The following is a 20,395-nucleotide window of genomic DNA, read 5'->3' on the forward strand; positions in this document are numbered from 1 at the left end:
CTGCAGTAAGTAAATGCTTTTTCTGGTGCTTCTGGATTAATGCTAAATGTAACAAAATGTGAAATAATATCCCTTTATGATTCACAAGAAAAAATTGTGTGTAATATCCCAAGTAAAAAAAGTATAAATATTTAGGAATAAGTATTACAAAGGATCAAAGAGAGAGGCAAACATTTTAATTTTCCCTTAAGCTAAAAAAGCCTCAAAGTATCTTCAATAATTGGCTTCAAAGTAATTAAACTATTATTGGCCTATTGACCAAAGTAGAAGGGGTATCTAGATTTTTTTATCCGGCATTATCTCTTTTTGTTCAAGACTCTATTTGTAAAAAAAAAAAATCTAGAATCTGTCTACTTAAATCAGACTCGATATGGTTCTTTATACCATATAATATTTTCAAAAAGGTTGGAGGATTGCATTTCTTGTTACTATGTGATTACTCCATTAATAAATTACCTGTGGCATTGTCCAATTTCTATCAACAAGCTCTTAAGGCTTGGAAGTTATGCTATGTACACCATTTTTCCACACATAAAGTAATCCTGTGGAATAATGCTTACATTACTGTTAAACCGGAAATCTCCTTATTTAAAAAGTTGGTTGGAAAAAGATATTTATTTCTTATCTGATATTTTAGACCAATCGGCCCATTTATTTCCTATTAAATATCAAGAATATAATTCTGATGAAAGCTATTGCCACATGCCTACTGATGTTGATGAGAAGTCACATTGCAGCCTGTCTGAGACATTTCTGGCTGGATGAAGGACCATCACCTTCAACTCAACCTTGCTAAGACAGAACTGCTTGTGGTCTTAGCCAACCCAGCACTTCATCACAACTTCTCTATACAGCTTGGTTCGTGTCAACCATAACTCCTTCCAGGACAGGCAGGAACCTTGGAGTTATGATTGATGATCAGTTAAGCTTCACAGACCACATTGCTACAACGACACGGTCCTGCAGGTTTGCCTTATACAACATTAGGAAGATTAGACCCTTCCTATCAGAGCAAACTATGAAAGACCTGAGATATAGATAGATATAGATATAGCTATCAAACCCTAGCTATGTGTACTGTGCTAGACTAAATGAGACTTGTCACAGCGCTTGTATACTGTTGCTCTCTCGTTCGTCTGATTGCTTCTATTGTTATCCTCATTTGTAAGTCACTTTGGATGAAAGCGTCTGCTAAATGATTAAATGTAAATGTAATCGTATATGTTTCTGTTTTGTTGTAGTTTTAAAAAAAACTATAAAAAAAATGTTTATCAGCTTCTTTAAAATGTTGAGTTCTACAGAAAAATGTGTTGTAGTTTGTGCTCATAATGGTCAGGTAATGATAATTAACCGAAATTAGCCTTTTTAAATGCAGATTAACAAAGTTAATGAGTGTGCAAGTCTGAAGGTACGAATGTAAAACCAACTTTACCCAAGTAAGTGTAATATGAGTGCAGGCCAGCGGGGGAAATCACGCTCGGGCTCGGTTCAAGTCAGTCGTGCCTAGTGTGAGTACACCCTAATACTGTGCAGTCATGTCAACTTACTGAGAGCAGTCCAACACTAGACCAGATTCAAAATAATGAGTTAAAATAACTTGTAGAAACAATTTGATTTGACTTTAAAATATAACGCAGCCTCTCAACTTCATTATTTTAAGCTGAAATTTTCACAGTGTATGCAATGTATTCCAGATGAGTAAACGTCTTAAAAATATGTCTTTCATAATCATGCACATCATATAGATGTCTCCATGATGAAAGAGTGCTATCTGGGACATGGAACATTGTAGATCTGGCAACCTATAACGTGCCGCTCTCTTCAAAGTGAAAGTAAATGTACAGACTTGATGTCGCCATTTTAAACAGACAGAATCGATTTACAAGCCAAAGTGTCTTTAAATCTTTAATAGATTTATACATGCTTAGGCATCAATTTGTTTGTATCTACCTGATGGAAATATAAATTCGGTATGTATGATATTTTTCACCCGAAAGCAAATGAACAAAGTTTGTTGTGTGTTTCGTTCTGACTGCGGTTCTTCAAAACTCCAAAAAGCAAATGTGTTAACATGTGACTAACCTTATGTATTTGAGTGAAGGCAGCTCGTTATCTATTTCCCCAACTCTAATTCAGCTGAAATATGCACCTTATTATTTTTAATGTAAGAACGTGCACGGTTTTCTGTGTCATTTGTTTCCAGTTATTTAGCTGTACAAAAACAGTCTGGTTTGTAGCAGACATAGTTTTTCTGTTTACTGTTATTTTTATAGTTATTAACTGATGTGGCTGATGCATCAAAAGTCTCATTCACATTCACAGAAAATAACTTACTTCCAAAATAAGGTGGACAAAGGCTGCTTGATTAGCTTAGTTTTTGTGATTGTGTCTTCCATCTAGAGTCAGTGGAGATCAAACTGATCAAGATCCATCATGGATGAAACTGAAACATCTGGAGTTGAAGATTTCTTTCCAGGATGCAGGTTTGAGTAACACATTAAATAACTTACTATTTTATAGATGAGATGGCTGTCTAATATTTATTGAAAACAATAAAACCATAAAGCCCCATAAGAGCTTTTCATTAGAAAATACTTTTTGAAGATTTCATATTAAGATGATTGTCATCGTAAAGGTTAAATCTGTTCGGTTTTAGACCAGTTCATCAGAAGAGATCAGCAGAGTCCAGCTGTGTGTCTGAACAGTGACAGGTCTATGGATCGACCAATAAGATTTAGCAGTCGTGATTCAAGGACTGGTCTCAGGTATAGTGTTTGTATAAAAATATGCTTATAGCATGATATTTTATATTATCATTTATTGCATTTCAGTTAACAATTTTTGTATAAACAGTATATGAGAGATTATAAAGTTATATTTAAAGTGAATTTGATAGGGACAAATGTGTAGTTGAGATGTTACAGTAGTTTAAATGATGAACTTTAATCTCTCTGTTTTAGTTCAGTTCATCAGAAGAGATCAGAAGCAGAGTCCAGCTGTGTGTCTGTGAGGAGTGACGCGTCTATGGATCGACCAATAATGTTTAACAGAGGAGATTCAAGGACTGGTCTCAGGTATAACATTTGTATAAAAATAAGATTATAGCATAATATATTTTCATATCTTATCACAGTTCAGTTCACAATTTCTGTATTTTGATTTCGGTACTTTGATGTCATACACTGATTGGACTACGCAGTGCTGCTTCAAGTCGAACACACTTAATAGGCTTGTTCGAGATGAACTATACTAGCCTGCCACCGGCTGGCGAGAGTAGCCGCTTGCAGTCGGGGTGGAATTAAAAGCGGAGCCGTCAAGTTGGACACTTTCTGCTCCCAGTAGTGACGCTGTCACGGTGTTTGAATACTCTTATCACAGATAAAGTGAATTAAATGCAATATTTGTCAAATACACTTTTTATATACTGCTTAATACAGCAACATCTGTTCAAGAATAAAGTTCAGCATATAAACATATAGGCTACTAAATACCGATAAAGTGGGGGTATATATGCTTTTATCAGTGTTTTTAATCAAAATGACTCGAGATAACACAGTAAAAAAAAAAGCTTTTACTGTTATAAAACAAATAAGATTTGTGAGCATTATTGGAATTGAATTGTTAGAATAAACACGCAACACATGTCGTGCTTGTCATCACATAATCTAACCAATGAGAATAAAGTCTGTCGTCATCAAGGCTCTCGCAGCTGATTTTGAGAAACTGCAGCGCCTGACCTAGACGGCTGATCTCGTTTTGCTCTCGCAGTACTTTGATGGCACATGTGATCGTAAGGTGGCTGTAGCGCCGATCAAAGTCGGACAAATGTTCTAACTAGAATGCATTGCTTTTGTCGGGCGGCAGCCGATCTTTGTGGTGCTGCATGAAGTCGAACAAGCCTATTGTCTTGTCATGTGGTCTTCATTTCTGCCTTCTGATTGGTTAATGTTCCTCAGTTGCACTCTGTCATTGGTTGTTCTTGTCAAGTGACCCCAAAAGGGTGCTTCTACTAAATATTGAGCAAAGGGTCTGAATACTTAGGACCATGTGATATTTCAGATTTTCTTTTTTAATAAATCTGCATAAATGTCAACAATTCTGTGTTTTTCTGTCAATATGGGGTGCTGTGTGTACATTAATGAGGAAAAAAAATTAACTTAAATGATTTTAGCAAATGGCTGCAATATAACAAAGAGTGAAAAATTTAAGGGGGTCTGAATACTTTCCGTACCCACTGTATATATAGCCCTCATGTTGCCATTAGGCTTGTTCGACTTCATGCAGCTCCACAAAGATCAGCTGCCGCCCGACAAAAGCAATGCATTCTGGTTAGAAAATTTGTTTGACTTTGATCGGCGCTGTAGCCACCTTACGATCATATGTCCCATCAACGTACTGCGAGAGCAAAATGAGACCAGCCGCGCAGTTGCTCAAAATCTGCTGCTAGAGCCTTGATGACGACACACTTTATTCTCATTGGTCAGATTCTGCGATGACAAGGACGAAATGTGTTGCATGTTTTTTTCTTACACAAGTACCTGAATTTAACCAATCTTGATATTGAATATCTGATATTCAAACAAAACGCACAAAACATTAACAAACATTAAGATTAGGGCATCTAGTAAATATATATATTCTTACTGTATAAGATTAAAAGTTTGGAAGAAAACATTCTGGTTAAGCTATTACTTATATTTGGAAAATTTCATATAGCTACTCAAACACATTTATACAAATAATAAACCTAATGTTGTATTATTTAAAAGTGAACTAACACACTATTTTTAGACATTTAAAGATATGAAGAATAAAAAACAGAAAGCATGGAGTATCCGAACTGATGGCCGTCTCTTTACTCCTTCCTCACCTGCAACCGAAAGATCTTGCCACCCGGTGGCAGGCTAGTGTAGTTCATCTCAAACAAGCCTATTGTCTCTTATTCTTATTCTTATAGCTTTGTTCATGTAACGTCTCGGTTACGAATGTAACCCTTGCTCCCGGAAGGACGACGAATTGGGATCTCGCTTCCAATGCACATTGGCATGCGATGATTGCATCCAGCTGCCACTGATGACAGCATGAGCATAAATAGGCAGCAGGTGCAACGCATACCAGGTTTTTACTGAGGAGCCAAGCCGGTAACCCGGCCGCCTAGTGGTGGTACAGCAGTTGTGGCGATGGGACATGACGTTTCCGTTCCCTCCTTCAGGGAACGAGGGTTACATATGTAACCGAGACATTCCCTTTCAGTCAGTCACTATGAGTCATGTCGGTGACCGATGAATTGGGATCCCTACCAAAGCCTTCCAGTGTCCTGTGCGAGCTGTCTTCGCCCTTTTTGGTGTAGGCCCGGGGCTCGCAACATGAAGGCCAGTCACTGTCGTCGTAGCACTACCCACTCAGTGAGATTGGATCTCACTGGGAAAACATACCAGTTTCACTTGGAACAGGAACATTGCTGAAGCCCCATCCTTCCCGAAGGAGGTTTCAGAAGCACTTACACATATGAACAACCGTTTAGGTGCATATGGAAGATTAGAGGTGATTGTAACCCTTTTGGAAAAGGTCAGGAAGTCTGCTGGGGAAAAACAGGCTCTGAGGCTATACCGTGGACTTTACACATATGGAATCCACTTAGGTCTCTACATATGGAACCCAGCCCTCTACTGGTTCTCACAGATTCATCGAGTGAGGGCCTGGCGCTGGGTATTCTGCCAGGTCTGGCTGCCGAGGGGATGGAGGAGCTCAACAGGGTCTACAGTATGGACACTGTGGAGCAGTTTTAGCAAGCCGACACTAAACCGGGGCCTCTCAGTGCCTCTGCCTCTACCTGTTTGAGGTGAGAACACAAGAGGATACCAGCTCAACACGAAGGCTATAGAACCTAGCAAACGTGTTGGGGGTTGCCCAGCCTGCAGCTCTACAAATATCTGTCAGCGAGGTGCCACGAGCCAGCGCCCAGGAGGATACAGCACTTCTAGTTGAGTGAGTTCGCAACCTCAGCGGGCAGGGCACACCCTGTGCCCGATAAGCCGAGGTGATGGCATCCACTATCCAGTGGGCCATCCTCTGCTTGGAGATGGCATTCCCCATCTGCCGGCCTCCGTAACAGACAAAGAGCTGATCTGAAGCTTTGTGTCCGGTCCACGTACCATCTCAAGGCGCGGATGAAACAGAGCAAAGCTAGGGCTGGGTCTGCATCCTCCGGGGGCAGTACTTGCAGGTTCACTACCTGATCCCTGAAGGGGGTAGTAGGAACTTTGAGCACCAGCCAGGCTGGGGCCTCAGGATTACCTGGGAGTCAGCTGCCCCAAACTCTAGGCACGATTCATCGACCGAAAATGCGTGCTGGTCCCCTACCCTTTTGATGGAGGCCAATGCAACCAGGAGCAGAGTTTTCATTGAAAGAAACTTTAGCTTGACTGACTGCAAGGGCTCAAATGGGCCCTGGTGTAGTGCTCTGAGCACTAGAGTCAGGTCCTAAGAGGGTATAAAGGGGGCCCGGGGAGGATTTAACATTCTCAACCCCCTAAGAAACCTGATGACCAGGTCATGCTTCCCTAATGACTTCCCTTCCACGGGGTCGTGGTAAGCAGCACTCGCAGCAACATAGACTTTAAGGGTGGAGGGAGACAGCCTTCTCTCCAACCCTTGCTGCAAAGGCATAAGCATGTCTCATAGACGGTGCTTGCGCCGAAGTGATGGTGTCAACTACCTCTTGGGGTAGGTCACCTAGAACCTCCACGTCCCGTCCAGGGACCAGACATGAAGTTTCCAGAGTTCTGGACGCAGGTGCTACAGGGTGCCCCGTGTCTGAGTCAGTAGATCCTTCCTCAGAGGAATCTGCCAGGGAGGGGCTGTCACGAGGAGCATTAGTTCCGGGAACCAGGTCTGAATGGGCCAGTAAGGCACCACAAGCAGGATCTGCTCCTCGTTCTCCCTGACCTTGTCCTCCATCACTCCTGGAGAAGTGTCTGTGCAAGAAGGCTCACTGGGGGAAACGCATATTTGCGCAGGCCCCGCGGCCAGCTGTGTGCCAGTGCGTCCGTGCTGAGAGTTCCCTTGGTCAGGGAGTAAAACAACTGGCAGTGAGAGGTTTCTGGAGAAGCAAACAGGTCTACCTGAGTGGCTCTGAAACGACTCCAAATCAGCTGGACCGTCTGGAGATGGAGTCTCCATTCTCCTGGTTGAGCAGACCAGAAACGTGAATGGCACAAAGTGATCTCAGAACCTTCCGACTCCAGAGGAGGAGGGCGAGCACCTTGTCGGTTGATGTACACAACGTGCTTGCCTCGTAAGCGCCCCTTGAGACGGTTCAAGGCAAGGCGTACTGCTAACAACCCAAGGCAATTGATGTGCCAGTGCAGTTGGAGGCCCGTCCAAACCCCCGACACTGCATGCCCGTCGTACGTGGCCCCCCCAGCTGGTGGTAGAGGCATCCGTGTAACCCACAGCATGCCTGGAGACCTGCTCTAGTGGCACTCCTGCCCAATGAAACGCAAGGTCTGACCATGAGGTGAAGGTTTGGCGGCAGGCCGGTGTGACTAGCCCACCTCGGTACTCAGCCATGAAGCCAGTGCTGAAGCGGTCTCATATGAAGTAGCCCCTGCGGTGTAACTGCTGCTGCAGCTACCATATGCCCCAGAAGCCTCTAAAATTGTTTCAGTGGGACCGCTGTCCTGCCCTTGAATGAATTTAAGTAGTTCAGCACTGACCGCGCACGTTCCTCTGCGAAGTGTGCTGTCTGTTCGACCGAATCCAACTCCATACCGAGAAAAGGGATCCTCTGCATCGGGGAGAGTTTGCTCTTTTTCCAGTTGACCTGAAGACCTAACTGGCTGAGGTGCCGGAGCACCAGGTCCCCATGCTCGCACAACTGATCCCAAGAGTGTGCTAGTATAAGCCAATCATCGAGATTGTCGAAGATGCGAACACCTTGCTCTCTGAGAGGAACAAGAGCCCCCTCCGCACTGTCGTGAAGTGGATAGCCGAGGCCAATGGTCCGCAGGAGCCAGTGAGACAGGCCGGGTAGCGCTAGCCAGGCACCCAGATACCGTGCAAGCAGGACCAGCGGAACCACTGCCGTACCCTCAGTGGGGCAGTGAGGTGGAACGCAGGGACCCGGTTCGGGTGGCTCGTGGGCAGACCAAAAAGGGGTCTGAATGTGCTGTGCAATGCTTACCTGGCTCCACGGCTGGGCAGAGGGTGCGTGAGTAGGGCCTTTGATGATTCTCTCGAAATGCCCGTTGCTACCTGCTGGCGACAGAGGAGGATGAGTGTGGTCCAGTGTCGGTCCGTTCGTGACTCTCCGTGCCCTCTTGATCAAGAGATAGAGAAATCTGCTCTTTTGTCGAGAATTTGGGTGCCATCGACCGCGAGGCAGACGGCGGGACAAAAAAAAAAACATTCTCCACCCGGCCCTCCTCCGGGGGAGGGAGTGGTGCATTCACCATCTCCCGAAGGGCAATTTCCGCCATCTCTGGGTCGCCCGTCTCAGGGCGGGGCAGCAACTGTCCCGTTGGGGCAGGGTGTGACGAATCACCTCAGTCTGCTTCTGCGCAGCCGAGAACTGCTGGGCAAAGCTCTCAACCACGTTGCCGAAGAGGCCGGTCTGGGACACAGAGGCATTGAGGAACCGAAATTTGTCAGCATCCCTCATGTTGGACAGACACAGCCAGAGATGGCATTCCTGAACCACAAGTGTGGACATCGGGTCGCTCAGAGTGCGAGGTCAGTTGCAATTCTGAGCTCTTTTAGAACTTCTGGATCGTGACCACCCTCATGCAGGTCCTTCAGTGCCTTGGCCTGATGAACCTGCAGTAACACCATAGTGAGTAAGGCAGAAGCAGCTTCTCCACAAGCTGTATAAGCACTGCCGGTCAGACCAGACGAGTGCCTACAGGCCCGGGAGGGGAGCAACGGGTTTCCCTGCCAAGAAGAGGCGGTATTAGGACACAACTGCATCGCTACTGACCTCTACACCGAGGGGATCACCATATACTCTTAGCTGCACCACCGTCGAGGGTGGTGAGGGGGGAGGAACCAGCAGGCTGCTTTCTGGCAGTAAAAGCTGCCATCCACGACCTGGTAAGCTCCTCATGCACCTCTGGGAAGAAAGGTATTGGGGCGGGGCGCTGAGAACCAGTGTGCACCACCCCGAGAAACCAAATGACCAACCTTGAGGGCTCGGGATGCGGTGGAGGTTTCCACTCAAGAAAAAGCTCTCCCTCCGATGCAGTGATCGACATCTGGTTGTCAGGAGAAGTGCCGAAAGATACCGCTGGTACGCTCTTTGAAGAGGGCCCAGCACGCTCCTTTGGCAGCTCGACTGGGTGCGGAGCGCAAGAGGAGCGATGGTTCCCTGGAGGGATTGCCACCACTGTAACCCTCAGACCGCCCGTGCTACTGCCTGAAGTAGTCCTCGCCTGGTTGCCGCCAGGATAAGAGTTAGATCGCGGCAGAGGCAACGGAACTCCGCCCCTTTCGAGGTAACGGAGCCTGGTCCGCAGCTCCGAGATGGTCATCTTTCCACAATGGGAACATGAGTAATCCATGAAAGCCACCTCAGTGTGCTAAAGCCCAGACACGCGAGGCAGCGATCGTGACCATCACCCTGGTGCCAGGTAACGACCGCATCTAGAAACGCACGGGGGAAACGGCATCTTTAAAAAGATGATCCGTCGTCTTTACAAAGACGCACCCGTGTAGCTCTTTTAGAGAAATAAGCTCTTTCAGAGAAATGCTCTTTTAGGTGCTCAGATGCACAGGGGAGCTGGCCGCTTGCGGCACAACAGAGGGTAGTGCAACCTGAAGTGCGCAACCCACTCAACACAGGAATGACCACCACTGAAGCGCTGTCCGCCAACACAAAAGCTCCCTCAGAGCGCATTGAACACGTCACACGAAGGTTGTTTACAGGAGCAGAAAGATGTTGTCGCTCTGCTCCGAAGTGAAAAGCTGGTATGTGTTGCACATGCTTCCTATTTATGCTCATGCTGTCATCAGCAGCAGCTGGATGCAATCATCGCATGCCAATGTGCATTAGCTCGTTTAGTTTACACTCAAAGTAGATTGGTCTCCCGAATGCGAGATCCCAATTCATCATTCACCAACGTGACTCATAGTGACCGACTGAAAGAGAACCATTGTTTGGGGAGTTGTCCATGTCTGTGTTCTTATTTTGCCAAGCCAAGTCAAGAGTTTGTGTATTGTTTGCTCACTTTTGGATTACATAAAGCTGCACTTGGGTTCTTTCAACACTCACCTTCAGTGGACAATCATTACAGTATGAAAAGAACATGAAGTACTATTTAAAGTGTATTTGATAATGATAAATGTACAGTTCATTTGTTACAGTAATTTAAAGGATGAGTTTAATCTCTCTGTTTTTACAATGCAAATTGTGTTAAAGCAGCTATACGGTATTAAATGGGGAAATAGTGTGTCTTTCTCCTCTGGCCAGACGAAACCAGCAGTTTAAATCTAGGCTGCAACAAAGTCAGATTGTGCAGAGGACTCATCTGGTTCCTGTGGTCTTGTCCCAAAGACCATCTATGTGACAAGGTCTTTGGAGGGGATTAGTCTCTGGGGAACATCTAGTTGTCCTGGTCTCCGCTGACATTCAAGGCTGTAGAGGTCATCTCTAGGTGCTGATCCACCAGCTGATCTGGATACGGACTTGATCTGGGTGACTGTAGTGACCATCTGTTACGACCCCAAACTTATTTGATTTGTTTAGGGACATTAAGGGAATGTAACATTCATAAAACTTTATAATAAAATTTGGTATATATCTTAATAGTGCATATCAATCAGTGGGCAAGTCGTGAAGAGGAGAACACTACAAGTTCAAACAGAGAAAAATACATTTATTCATTTCAACCCCAACCAATACACAATACAAATTTGTCCAAAAGGAAAAAAATTATATATTTACAATTAACAATAAACAAAAAGAAAAAGACTGGGAGATTTACAAACTCACCAAATTAAGTACTGAAGAGAGCACGAGTGTTGCCAAATCAAAGAAACAAATTAAAACAAAATTCTTCTAACTAAAGGATTTAAATCTAACCTAGAATAAACAAAATAAAAATCAAAACATCATTTTCAGCGTGCTACTTGCACGCCCTAACTTAACTACTCTAACTACTCAAACCAAAACTTACAGCGGGTGACAATACTCCTAAACTAATGAACTAATACATCAAAATAAACTACGTGAAGCGCGATATATGTCACGTGACATCTTATCCTGCTCTCTTCTCAACAGGTGAGCAAAGAGCACGGACACACACCACGCTCAAATCAAATAACAGAACTTCATACAAGGGGTAAGACAAAGAATAAAACAAATAAACAACATAGAGGGTAACAAGCATACTTCAGGCTACAAACATTTCAAAGAGGCGCACAAACACAGCCCAGCCCCCTTGAAAACAGATGCGACATTGCCTTTTATACATCCGGCGGGGAGGCGTCAACGGAGACAGCGGAACCCATAATGAGTAACAGAAAGGGAGACCAATCAAGATCTAGTGGAAAACACAAACAAATTAATATACAAACATAACGGATCATAACACCATCTGATCCGGATACTGTCTGGATCTTGGCAGTGACCTCAGAATAAGAATGAAACAGACTAATATTAGCGTAGATGCCATTCTTCTAACAATGTAACAAGTACATCGGGTGTTAAGGGTAGTGTATGACATCAAAGCACTGTGAGAGCTACAGAGAGCAGATGGCTCTGCGAGCTTTCGAATTGCTCTCGCAGTACTTTGATGTTATACGCCGATTGGACTACGCAGTGCTGCTTCAAGTCGAACACACCTATTATCTTGTCATGTGGTCTTCAATTCTGTCTTCTTTGTTCATGTAACCACTGTTTGGTGAGTTGTCCATGTCTGTGTTCTTGTTTTACCAAGCCAAGCCAAGTCTTTGTGTATTGTTCGCTCGCTTTTGGATTACATAAAGCTGCACTTGGGTTCTTTCAACGCTCACCTTCAGTGGACAAGCATTACAGTATGAAAAGAACATGAAGTGCTATTTAAAGTGTATTTGATAATGATAAATGTACAGTTAATTTGTTACAGTAGTTTAAATGATGAACTTTAATCTCTCTGTTTTAGTTCAGTTCATCAGAAGAGATCAGAAGCAGAGTCCAGCTGTGTGTCTGTGAAGAGTGACAGGTCTATGGATCGACCAATAAGGTTTAAGAGAGGAGATTCAAGGACTGGTCTCAGGTATAGTGTTTGTATAAAAATAAGATTATAGCATAATATATTTTCATATCTTATCACAGTTCAGCTCACAATTTGTCTATAAATACAGTGCATGTGTCATGGTTAGTTTTGGGTTTTGTTAATGTGTTCGTGTCTTTTATTTTGTTTAGTTCTTAGTCATGGTTTCTGTTTGTCATGTGCTTCCCTTGCTCCTCATGTTATCCTAATATTGGTTATTTAGTTCATGTGTCATGCTTTCATTGCTTCATTAGGTGTGTTCGACTTGAAGCAGTGCTACGCAGACCGATTGTTGTAAAAATTTTTATATAGCACTTTTTACAATGCAAATTGTGTCAAAGCAGCTTTACAGTATTAAACGGGGAAATAGTGTGTCTTTCTCCTCTGGCCAGACGAAACCAGCAGTTTAAATCTAGGCTGCAACAAAGTCAGATTGTGCAGAGGACTCATCTGGTTGCTGTGGTCTTGTCCCAAAGGCCGTCTAGATGATGAGGTCTTTGGAGGGGATCAGTCTCTGGGGCACATCTAGTTGTCCTGGTCTCCGCTGACATTCAGGGTTGTAGAGGTCATCTCTAGGTGCTGATCCACCATCTGATCTGGATACGGACTGGATCTGGGTGACTGCAGTGACCATCTGATCCGGATACTGACTGGATCTTAGTGGCTACGGTGACCTCAGAATAAGAGTGAAACAGACTAATATTAGCGTAGATGCCATTCTTCTAACAATGTAACAAGTACATCGGGTGTTAAGGGTAGTGTATGACATCAAAGCACTGTGAGAGCTACAGAGAGCAGATGGATCTGCGAGCTTTGGAATCGCTCTCGCAGTACTTTGATGTCATACGCCGATTGGACTACGCAGTGCTGCTTCAAGTCGAACACACCTATTGTCTTGTCATGTGGTCTTCAATTCTGCCTGCTGATTGGTTAAGGTTCCTCAGCTCCACTCTGTCATTGGTTGTTCTTGTCATGTGACCACTTTTGTTTGATATATATAGCCCTCATGTTGGCATTAGGTTTGTTCAACTCCATGCAGCTCCACAAAGATCGGCTGCCGCCTGACAAAAGCAATGCATTCTGGTTAGAAAATTTGTCTGACTTTGATCGGCGCTGTAGCCGCCGTACCGATCACATGTCCCATCAAAGTACCGCGAGAGCAAAACGAGACCAGTCGCGCAGTTGCTCAAAAACGTCTGAGAGCCTTGATGACGACGCACTTTATTCTCATTGGTCAGATTCTGCGATGACAAGGATGATGTGTGTTGCATGTTTTTTTCTTACACAAGTACCTGAATTTAACCAGTCTTGATATTGAATATCTGATATTCAAACAAAACATTAACAAAAATTAAGATTAGGCTATCTAGTTAATATATATATATATATTCTTACTGTATAAGATTAAAAGTTTGGAAGAAAACATTCTGGTTACGCTATTGCTTATATTTGGAAAATGTCATATAGCTACACAAACACAATTATACAAATAATAAACCTAACGTTGTATTATTTAAAAGTGAACTAACACACTATTTTGAGACTCTTAAAGATATGAGGAATAAAAAACAGAAAGCATGAAGTGTCCGAACTGATGGCCGTCTCTTTACTCCTTCCTCACCTGCAACCGAAAGATCTTGCCAGCCGGTGGCAGGCTAGTGTAGTTCATCTTGAACGAGCCTATTATCTCTTATCTAGCTTTGTTCATGTAACCATTGTTTGGTGAGTTGTCCATGTCTGTGTTCTTGTTTTGCCAAGCCAAGTCAAGTGTTTGTGTATTGTTTGCTCACTTTTGGATTACATAAAGCTGCACTTGGGTTCTTTCAACGCTCACCTTCAGTGGACAATCATTACAGTATGAAAAGAATATGAAGTGCTATTTAAAGTGTATTTGATAATGATAAATGTACAGTTCATTTGTTACAGTAATTTAAAGGATGAGCTTTAATCTCTCTGTTGTAGTCCAGTTCATCAGAAGAGATCAGAAGCAGAGTCCAGCTGTGTGTCTGTGAAGAGTGACAGGTCTATGGATCGACCAATAAGTTTTAACAGAGGAGATTTAAGGACTGGTCTCAGGTATAGTGTTTGTATAAAAATATGATTATAGCATAATATATTTTCATATCATATTCAAATAATTTCCCAGAATGAAGGTGACACCTTTCACTGGCAGTGAAGAACGAACTCCTACATTCACAAAACCCGTGATTAACTTACACTGTAAGTGTACACAATGCAGTCGGACTTGCACCGTACTCATTTCAATACCCTGAATCAACACATGAGATCCATAATATGTCTGTTCAGACAACGGCAGAACATCAGAGAGAACAAAGGACAAAGCAGCTCTTGTGTCACGCAAAATGTGTACCTCTTGTTGTTCTTTATGATCACCATTTAAAGAGATAAACCCTTTCATTACAAATGGCGTAAAATTCACATCGATCTCTTCATAAAACGATGTATTACTCAAACGTTCGCTCATATTTTTCACAAAACCAACCGACTTTGGTTGACTTGGCGTTTGTTTGTTTTTTAGTGTAATGCAATCAGCAATCACATGCCCTCGTATATGACAATAGAAACACTCTAATTTCTTTCGGTGGAGATGAACTAGGTTTAACATGGGAACTTTTACTCTGACCAGAAAATGAGCCCCAATTTTTTTCTGATCGAGCCGGACTAAACACACTCTTGTGCGTCAACACAAACTCATCGGCAAGAACTTAGCTTGCGACAAGAACGTAACCTTCTGTTCATTCAAATATGTCACCACTCGATCAGGCACACAATTCTTAAATTCCTCCAACATCATCAGATCTTTCAATGAATTAAAGTCGAGTACCTTACTTGCTGTTAACCATTTATCAAATAGAATTCCCTTTTCACGGGCAAATTCCACATAAGTTTGCTGGGCTGTTTTCTTGTGGTTCCTAAATCTCTGCCTGTATGCCTCGGGCACCAACTTGTATGCACAAAGTATAGCATTCTTCACAGTATCATAGTTAATACTATCATCTAAGGACAAGGTTGAAAAGACTTCCTGAGCCTTTCCTACAAGTCTGCATTGCAGCAACAAAGTACAAGCCTCTTTCAGCCATCGAAGCTATTCTTTCAAATGCATTCAAATGAGTCCACTTCGTTTTCCCTAAACTGAGGCACTAACACTATCTGCTTACTAATATCAAATGCAATTGTTGAACCATCGTTCCCAGCAGGCATAGAAAGATTAACAGGAGCAGAATGTACGACTGACTCAGAACTAATTTTCATCGAGTCTAGTTCAAGCTGACGCAATTTTACCTGTGTTTCGGCTTCTATCTCTAATCTTCGAACCTCGAGACGTAAATTCATTTCAGCCTGACGTGACTCAGCACGCTCCTGGGCTTCCAACTGAATTCGAGCCATGCGCACTTTAAGGCGCGCGGCATAAGAACCAGTGGACTGCGGAGAGAATGGAAGAAAGGGCAGTAACGTTAGCATCGTCTTCGTCCTCCTCAGCCCTGTCACCCAACGGACTGGACGAACGCATCTCAGCTTCCCTGTCCTCCACCTCTACTATCAACTAGCAAACACCTTAAGTTCAACCAGCTTTTGAAACACCAAAGCCTTAATAGACTTTTTCAATGATTGCTTTGGAACTGGAATTTTAAAGTGCTCAGCTATTTTTATAAGATCGTCTTTTCTACATGCGTCTAATTGTTCCGGTGTTGGATTTTTAATAAAAACGTGGAAATCGAAAGAACTCATTTTTCTTACCTTATGCTGTCCAATTCTTTACACAATCTCAGACGCCAAGTGTTCTCCCCCCACACTGCACCAACGTTACAATCTGCACACAATGCAAATAATTAATTATAGCCAACAGCGAAAAAAACACTCTCACTCTGGATCATCTGCAATAATTACAGTTGATCCCGGACATCCCGGACGAGCCCCCATTAAATGTTACGACCCCAAACTTATTTGATTTGTCTAGGGACATTAAGGGAATGTAACATTCATAAAACTCTATAATAAAATTTGGTATATATCTTAATAGTGCATATCAATTGGTGGGCAAGTCGTGAAGAGGAGAACACTACAAGTTCAAACAGAGAAAAAGACATTTATTCATTTCAACCCCAACCAATATACTAAGAAATAGGCTTTAAGGAAAAGGAAAGAAATTTATATATTTACAATAAACAAAAAGAAAAAGACTTGGATATTTACAAACTCACCAAATGAAGTAATGAAGAGAGCACGAGTGTTGCCAAATCAAAGAAACAAAATTCTTCTTCTAACTAAAGGATTTAAATCTAACCTAGAATAATCAAAATAAAAATCAAAACAACATCTTCAGCGTGCTTCTCGCACGCCCTAACTTAACTACTCTAACTACTCAAACCAAAACTTACAGTGGGTGGCAATACTCCTAAACTAATTAACTAATACATCAAAATAAACTACGTGAAGCGCGATGTATGTCACGTGACATCTTATCCTGCTCTCTTCTCAACAGGTGAGCAAAGAGCACGGACACACTCCACGCTCAAATCAAATAACAAAACTTCATACAAGGGGTAAGACCAAGAATAAAACAAATAAACAACATAGAGGGTAACAAGCATACTTCAGGCTACAAACATTTCAAAGAGGCGCACAAATAAAGCCCAGCCCTCTTGAAAACAGATTGCCTTTTATACTTCAGGCGGGGAGGCATCAACGGAGACAGCTGAACCCATAATGAGTGACAGAAAGGGAGACCAATCAAGATCTAGTGGAAAACACAAACAAATTAATATACAAACATAACGGATCATAACACCATCTGATCCGGATACTGTCTGGATCTTGGCGGTGACCTCGGAATAAAAGTGAAACAGACTAATATTAGCGTAGATGCCATTCTTCTAACAATGTAACAAGTACATCGGGTGTTAAGGGTAGTGTATGGCATTATTACAGTAATTTAAAGGATGAACTTTAATCTCTCTGTTTTAGACGAGTTTATCAGAAGAGATCAGAAGCAGAGTCCAGCCGTGTGTCTGTGAAGAGTGACAGGTCTATGGATCGACCAATAAGGTTTAACAGAGGAGATTCAAGGACTGGTCTCAGGTATAGTGTTTGTATAAAAATATGCTTATAACATGACATTTTATATTATCATATATCTTATTGCATTTCAGTTCAAAAAATTTTTATAAACAGTGTATGAAAGATTATAAGGTGCTATTTAAAGTGAATTTGATAGGGATAAATGTGTAGTTGAGTTTAGCAGTGGAGATTTAAGCCCTGTCCACACGAACTTTCAAAACCGCAGCTTTTTCTATGCGGTTTGGCCGTTCATCCACACACAAACGCAGCACCAGGTCACTGAAACATTTTTGAAAACTCCTGCCAGGGTGAAGATTTTCAGAAACTCCGGTTGCAGTGTTATCGTGTAGACAGGGAAACTGGAGATTTTGGCTTGTGACGTTGGAGCATGCGCTGTTATCTCCGCCTACTGGAAACTTTTTCAGGCTTCTGATTGACCAACATGGCTTTACGGTTGAGATTATATCGCCACCTGTTGGTTTGGCATGCTCTTAACAGTGCTTCATAGCATGCTTTTGCGTTTTCATGTGGACGGAGATTTTTTTTTAAATGGATGTGCTGGAACAAGTTTGATTTAAACAGATTCCATGTTTAATGTTTAATTTGATTAGATTTATCAATTAGATTGATTAGAAACAACATTTAATTGTTTATTGAGAACAATTCTTTAATAACAGTAAGTCTCCTATTCACTTTATTAATGGTTTAGAGCTCCATCAAGTGGCAAGTTTGATGTTACTTTTAATTGCGATTTCTGGTGTTCACGTGAATCAGGAAACAGTGAGTGCTCCATGCGGGCAGCGGTAACGATGGCTCTCTTTAATCGCCGTATATTTCTGTAATCTGTAACCTTGCAACAGCATTGCTTATTCACTCCATACCCAAGACCATTAAACCTGTGGGCAAAATAACTTCTTGTCTTCAGAGTTGTGTGAGGGAAGGGAGTTTATCTGATTGTCAAAACAAAACAAAAGCTATGTTAAGGACATTACAGTGAAAACATGGCTGCAATAACAGTTTACAGCAGCAGTTGTGAAGCAGTATTGTGTGCACTATAGAGTCCACACCCTCACACAAAACAAGATCCTATTTGTCTTGTTCACGATCGGGCAGCTCTTCTACAAGCGCTGCAGCTACTAGGACCAGAGCAAAAGCTGAAGCAGCCAAGGCATGTTTGATGTTTGCAGATGAAGAGGAAAGAATAAAGGTGGAGAAAGCCAAATTGGAGGAAAACATTTATAAAATGGTGTTAGAGAGAGAAACTGCCATAGCCGAAGCAGAGGCAGAAGTAGAAGCAGGTAGAAGCAGCTGTTGACCCCAGCATCCATAGTAAATGCTAGTCTCAACTGGAAACATCTCCTGCTGACGTTATGCAGCGGACAAATGAATATGTTGAACAGATGAGTCTACATGCAGTCACAGAATCAAGATCAAAAGCAGAGCCACTCCCTTCAGAAGAGACCGTAAAGCCTCGCACAGAATTACCATGCAGTCACAGAATCAAGATCAAAAGCAGAGCCACTCCCTTCAGAAGAGACCGTAAAGCCTCGCACAGAATTACCATGCAGTCACAGAATCAAGATCAAAAGCAGAGCCACTCCCTTCAGAAGAAACTGTAAAGCCTCACACAGAATTACCAGTCACAAATTATGTTCCAGCTACACGTTTCAAGTCAGAGAGTTGTTTAGATGATGCTGAATTTTGTCATATGTGATCAGAGAGAGATTCTGCGCAACCATCACAATTTACAACAGGCTTGAATCATCCTTCTGGTAACACGCCAGAGGATAGCCAGCGCAGACGGCAGACTCATTTCTCCCAAAACAGCACGCCACCTTTCCCAATGGCAAGTCAAACACCTCAAAATTCTCAACAAGACAAAACAGACATTTCAGACTTTGTCAGATATTTTGCTTGCCGTAAACTTGTTAACACTGGTTTAGTACAGTTCAATGACCAACCGGAAAGCTTCAGAGCCTGGCAACGGTCCTTTCAAAATGCTGTAAAAGGGTTGAATTTGACAGCTAGTGAAGAAATGGACTTGTTAGTCAAATGGTTGGGAAAAGAATCAGCTGAACACACTAAACGCATGAGGTCAGTACACATTAATCAGCCATCGAAGGGCCTTGACATGATATGGACTAGACTGGAAGAGTGTTACGGTGCTCCAGAGGTTATCGAAAGAGCACTTTTTTGACGTGTTGAAAGTTTTCCAAGAATTTCAAGCAGAGATTACTCAAAGCTTCATGAGTTGAGCGATCTTTTTATGGAAATAGAGTCAGCCAAAGCTGATGGATACCTTCCAGGTTTATCATATCTGGACACAGCAAGGGGCATCAATCCCATAGTTCAGAAGCTGCCATTTAATCTGCAAGAAAAGTGGAAGTCACATGGTGCTGGTTACAAAGAGCAGTGTGGTGTTTCGTTTCTCCCTTTTGAGGTCTTGGTTGATTTCATAAGTCAGCAAGCTATAATAAGGAATGACCCAGGCTTCAACTTCTCTACTCAAACAGATTCACTTTATAAAGCAGACAAGGCTAGCAGGAATCCAAGAAAATTCAAGAGACATCTTAGTTAATAAGATAAATGTGTCTTCCCCTGTATATTTAGACACCGATAAAGATGAAAGAAAAACTGAGGATGCGGAAAGACTTTGTCCCATTCACAAAAGACCTCACTTACTTAGGAAATGTTGTTCCTTCCGTGAGAAGCCTTTGGATGAACGTTTTGCATTTTTAAAAGAAAAGAGAATCTGTTTCAAGTGTTGCTTAGCCACGACACACACAGTTAGAACTGCAGATTTGTGACTAAATGTTCTGAGTGTGGAAGTGAGAAACATATTTCTGCACTACACCCTGGCCCAGCTCTGAAAGCTCAAAAAGAGGTCTCCTTACCACAGCATGGCGGGGAGGAGGTTTCCACACCACCAACAGAAGTGGAAGCTCACTGCACTGAGGTTTTCAGAGGTGACCTTAGTAATATGTCATGTTCAAAAATCAATTTGGCAAAAGTCTATCCCAAAGGCCAACCTGAGAAAGCAATGAAAGTCTATGTGATCCTTGATGAGC

General features: G+C 42.6%; 1 protein-coding gene across 1 annotated transcript in view; it reads left to right on the top strand.

Moving 5' to 3' along the window:
- Window positions 1–20,395, top strand: part of LOC107569100 (NACHT, LRR and PYD domains-containing protein 12-like) — a 319,086-nt gene that overhangs the window by 226,448 nt on the left and 72,243 nt on the right. The gene's annotated exons all lie outside the window — the stretch shown is intronic.

Source organism: Sinocyclocheilus grahami, unplaced genomic scaffold (assembly GCF_001515645.1).
Source record: "Sinocyclocheilus grahami isolate Dianchi unplaced genomic scaffold, SAMN03320097.WGS_v1.1 scaffold1312.1, whole genome shotgun sequence".
Lineage (NCBI taxonomy): Eukaryota > Metazoa > Chordata > Actinopteri > Cypriniformes > Cyprinidae > Sinocyclocheilus > Sinocyclocheilus grahami.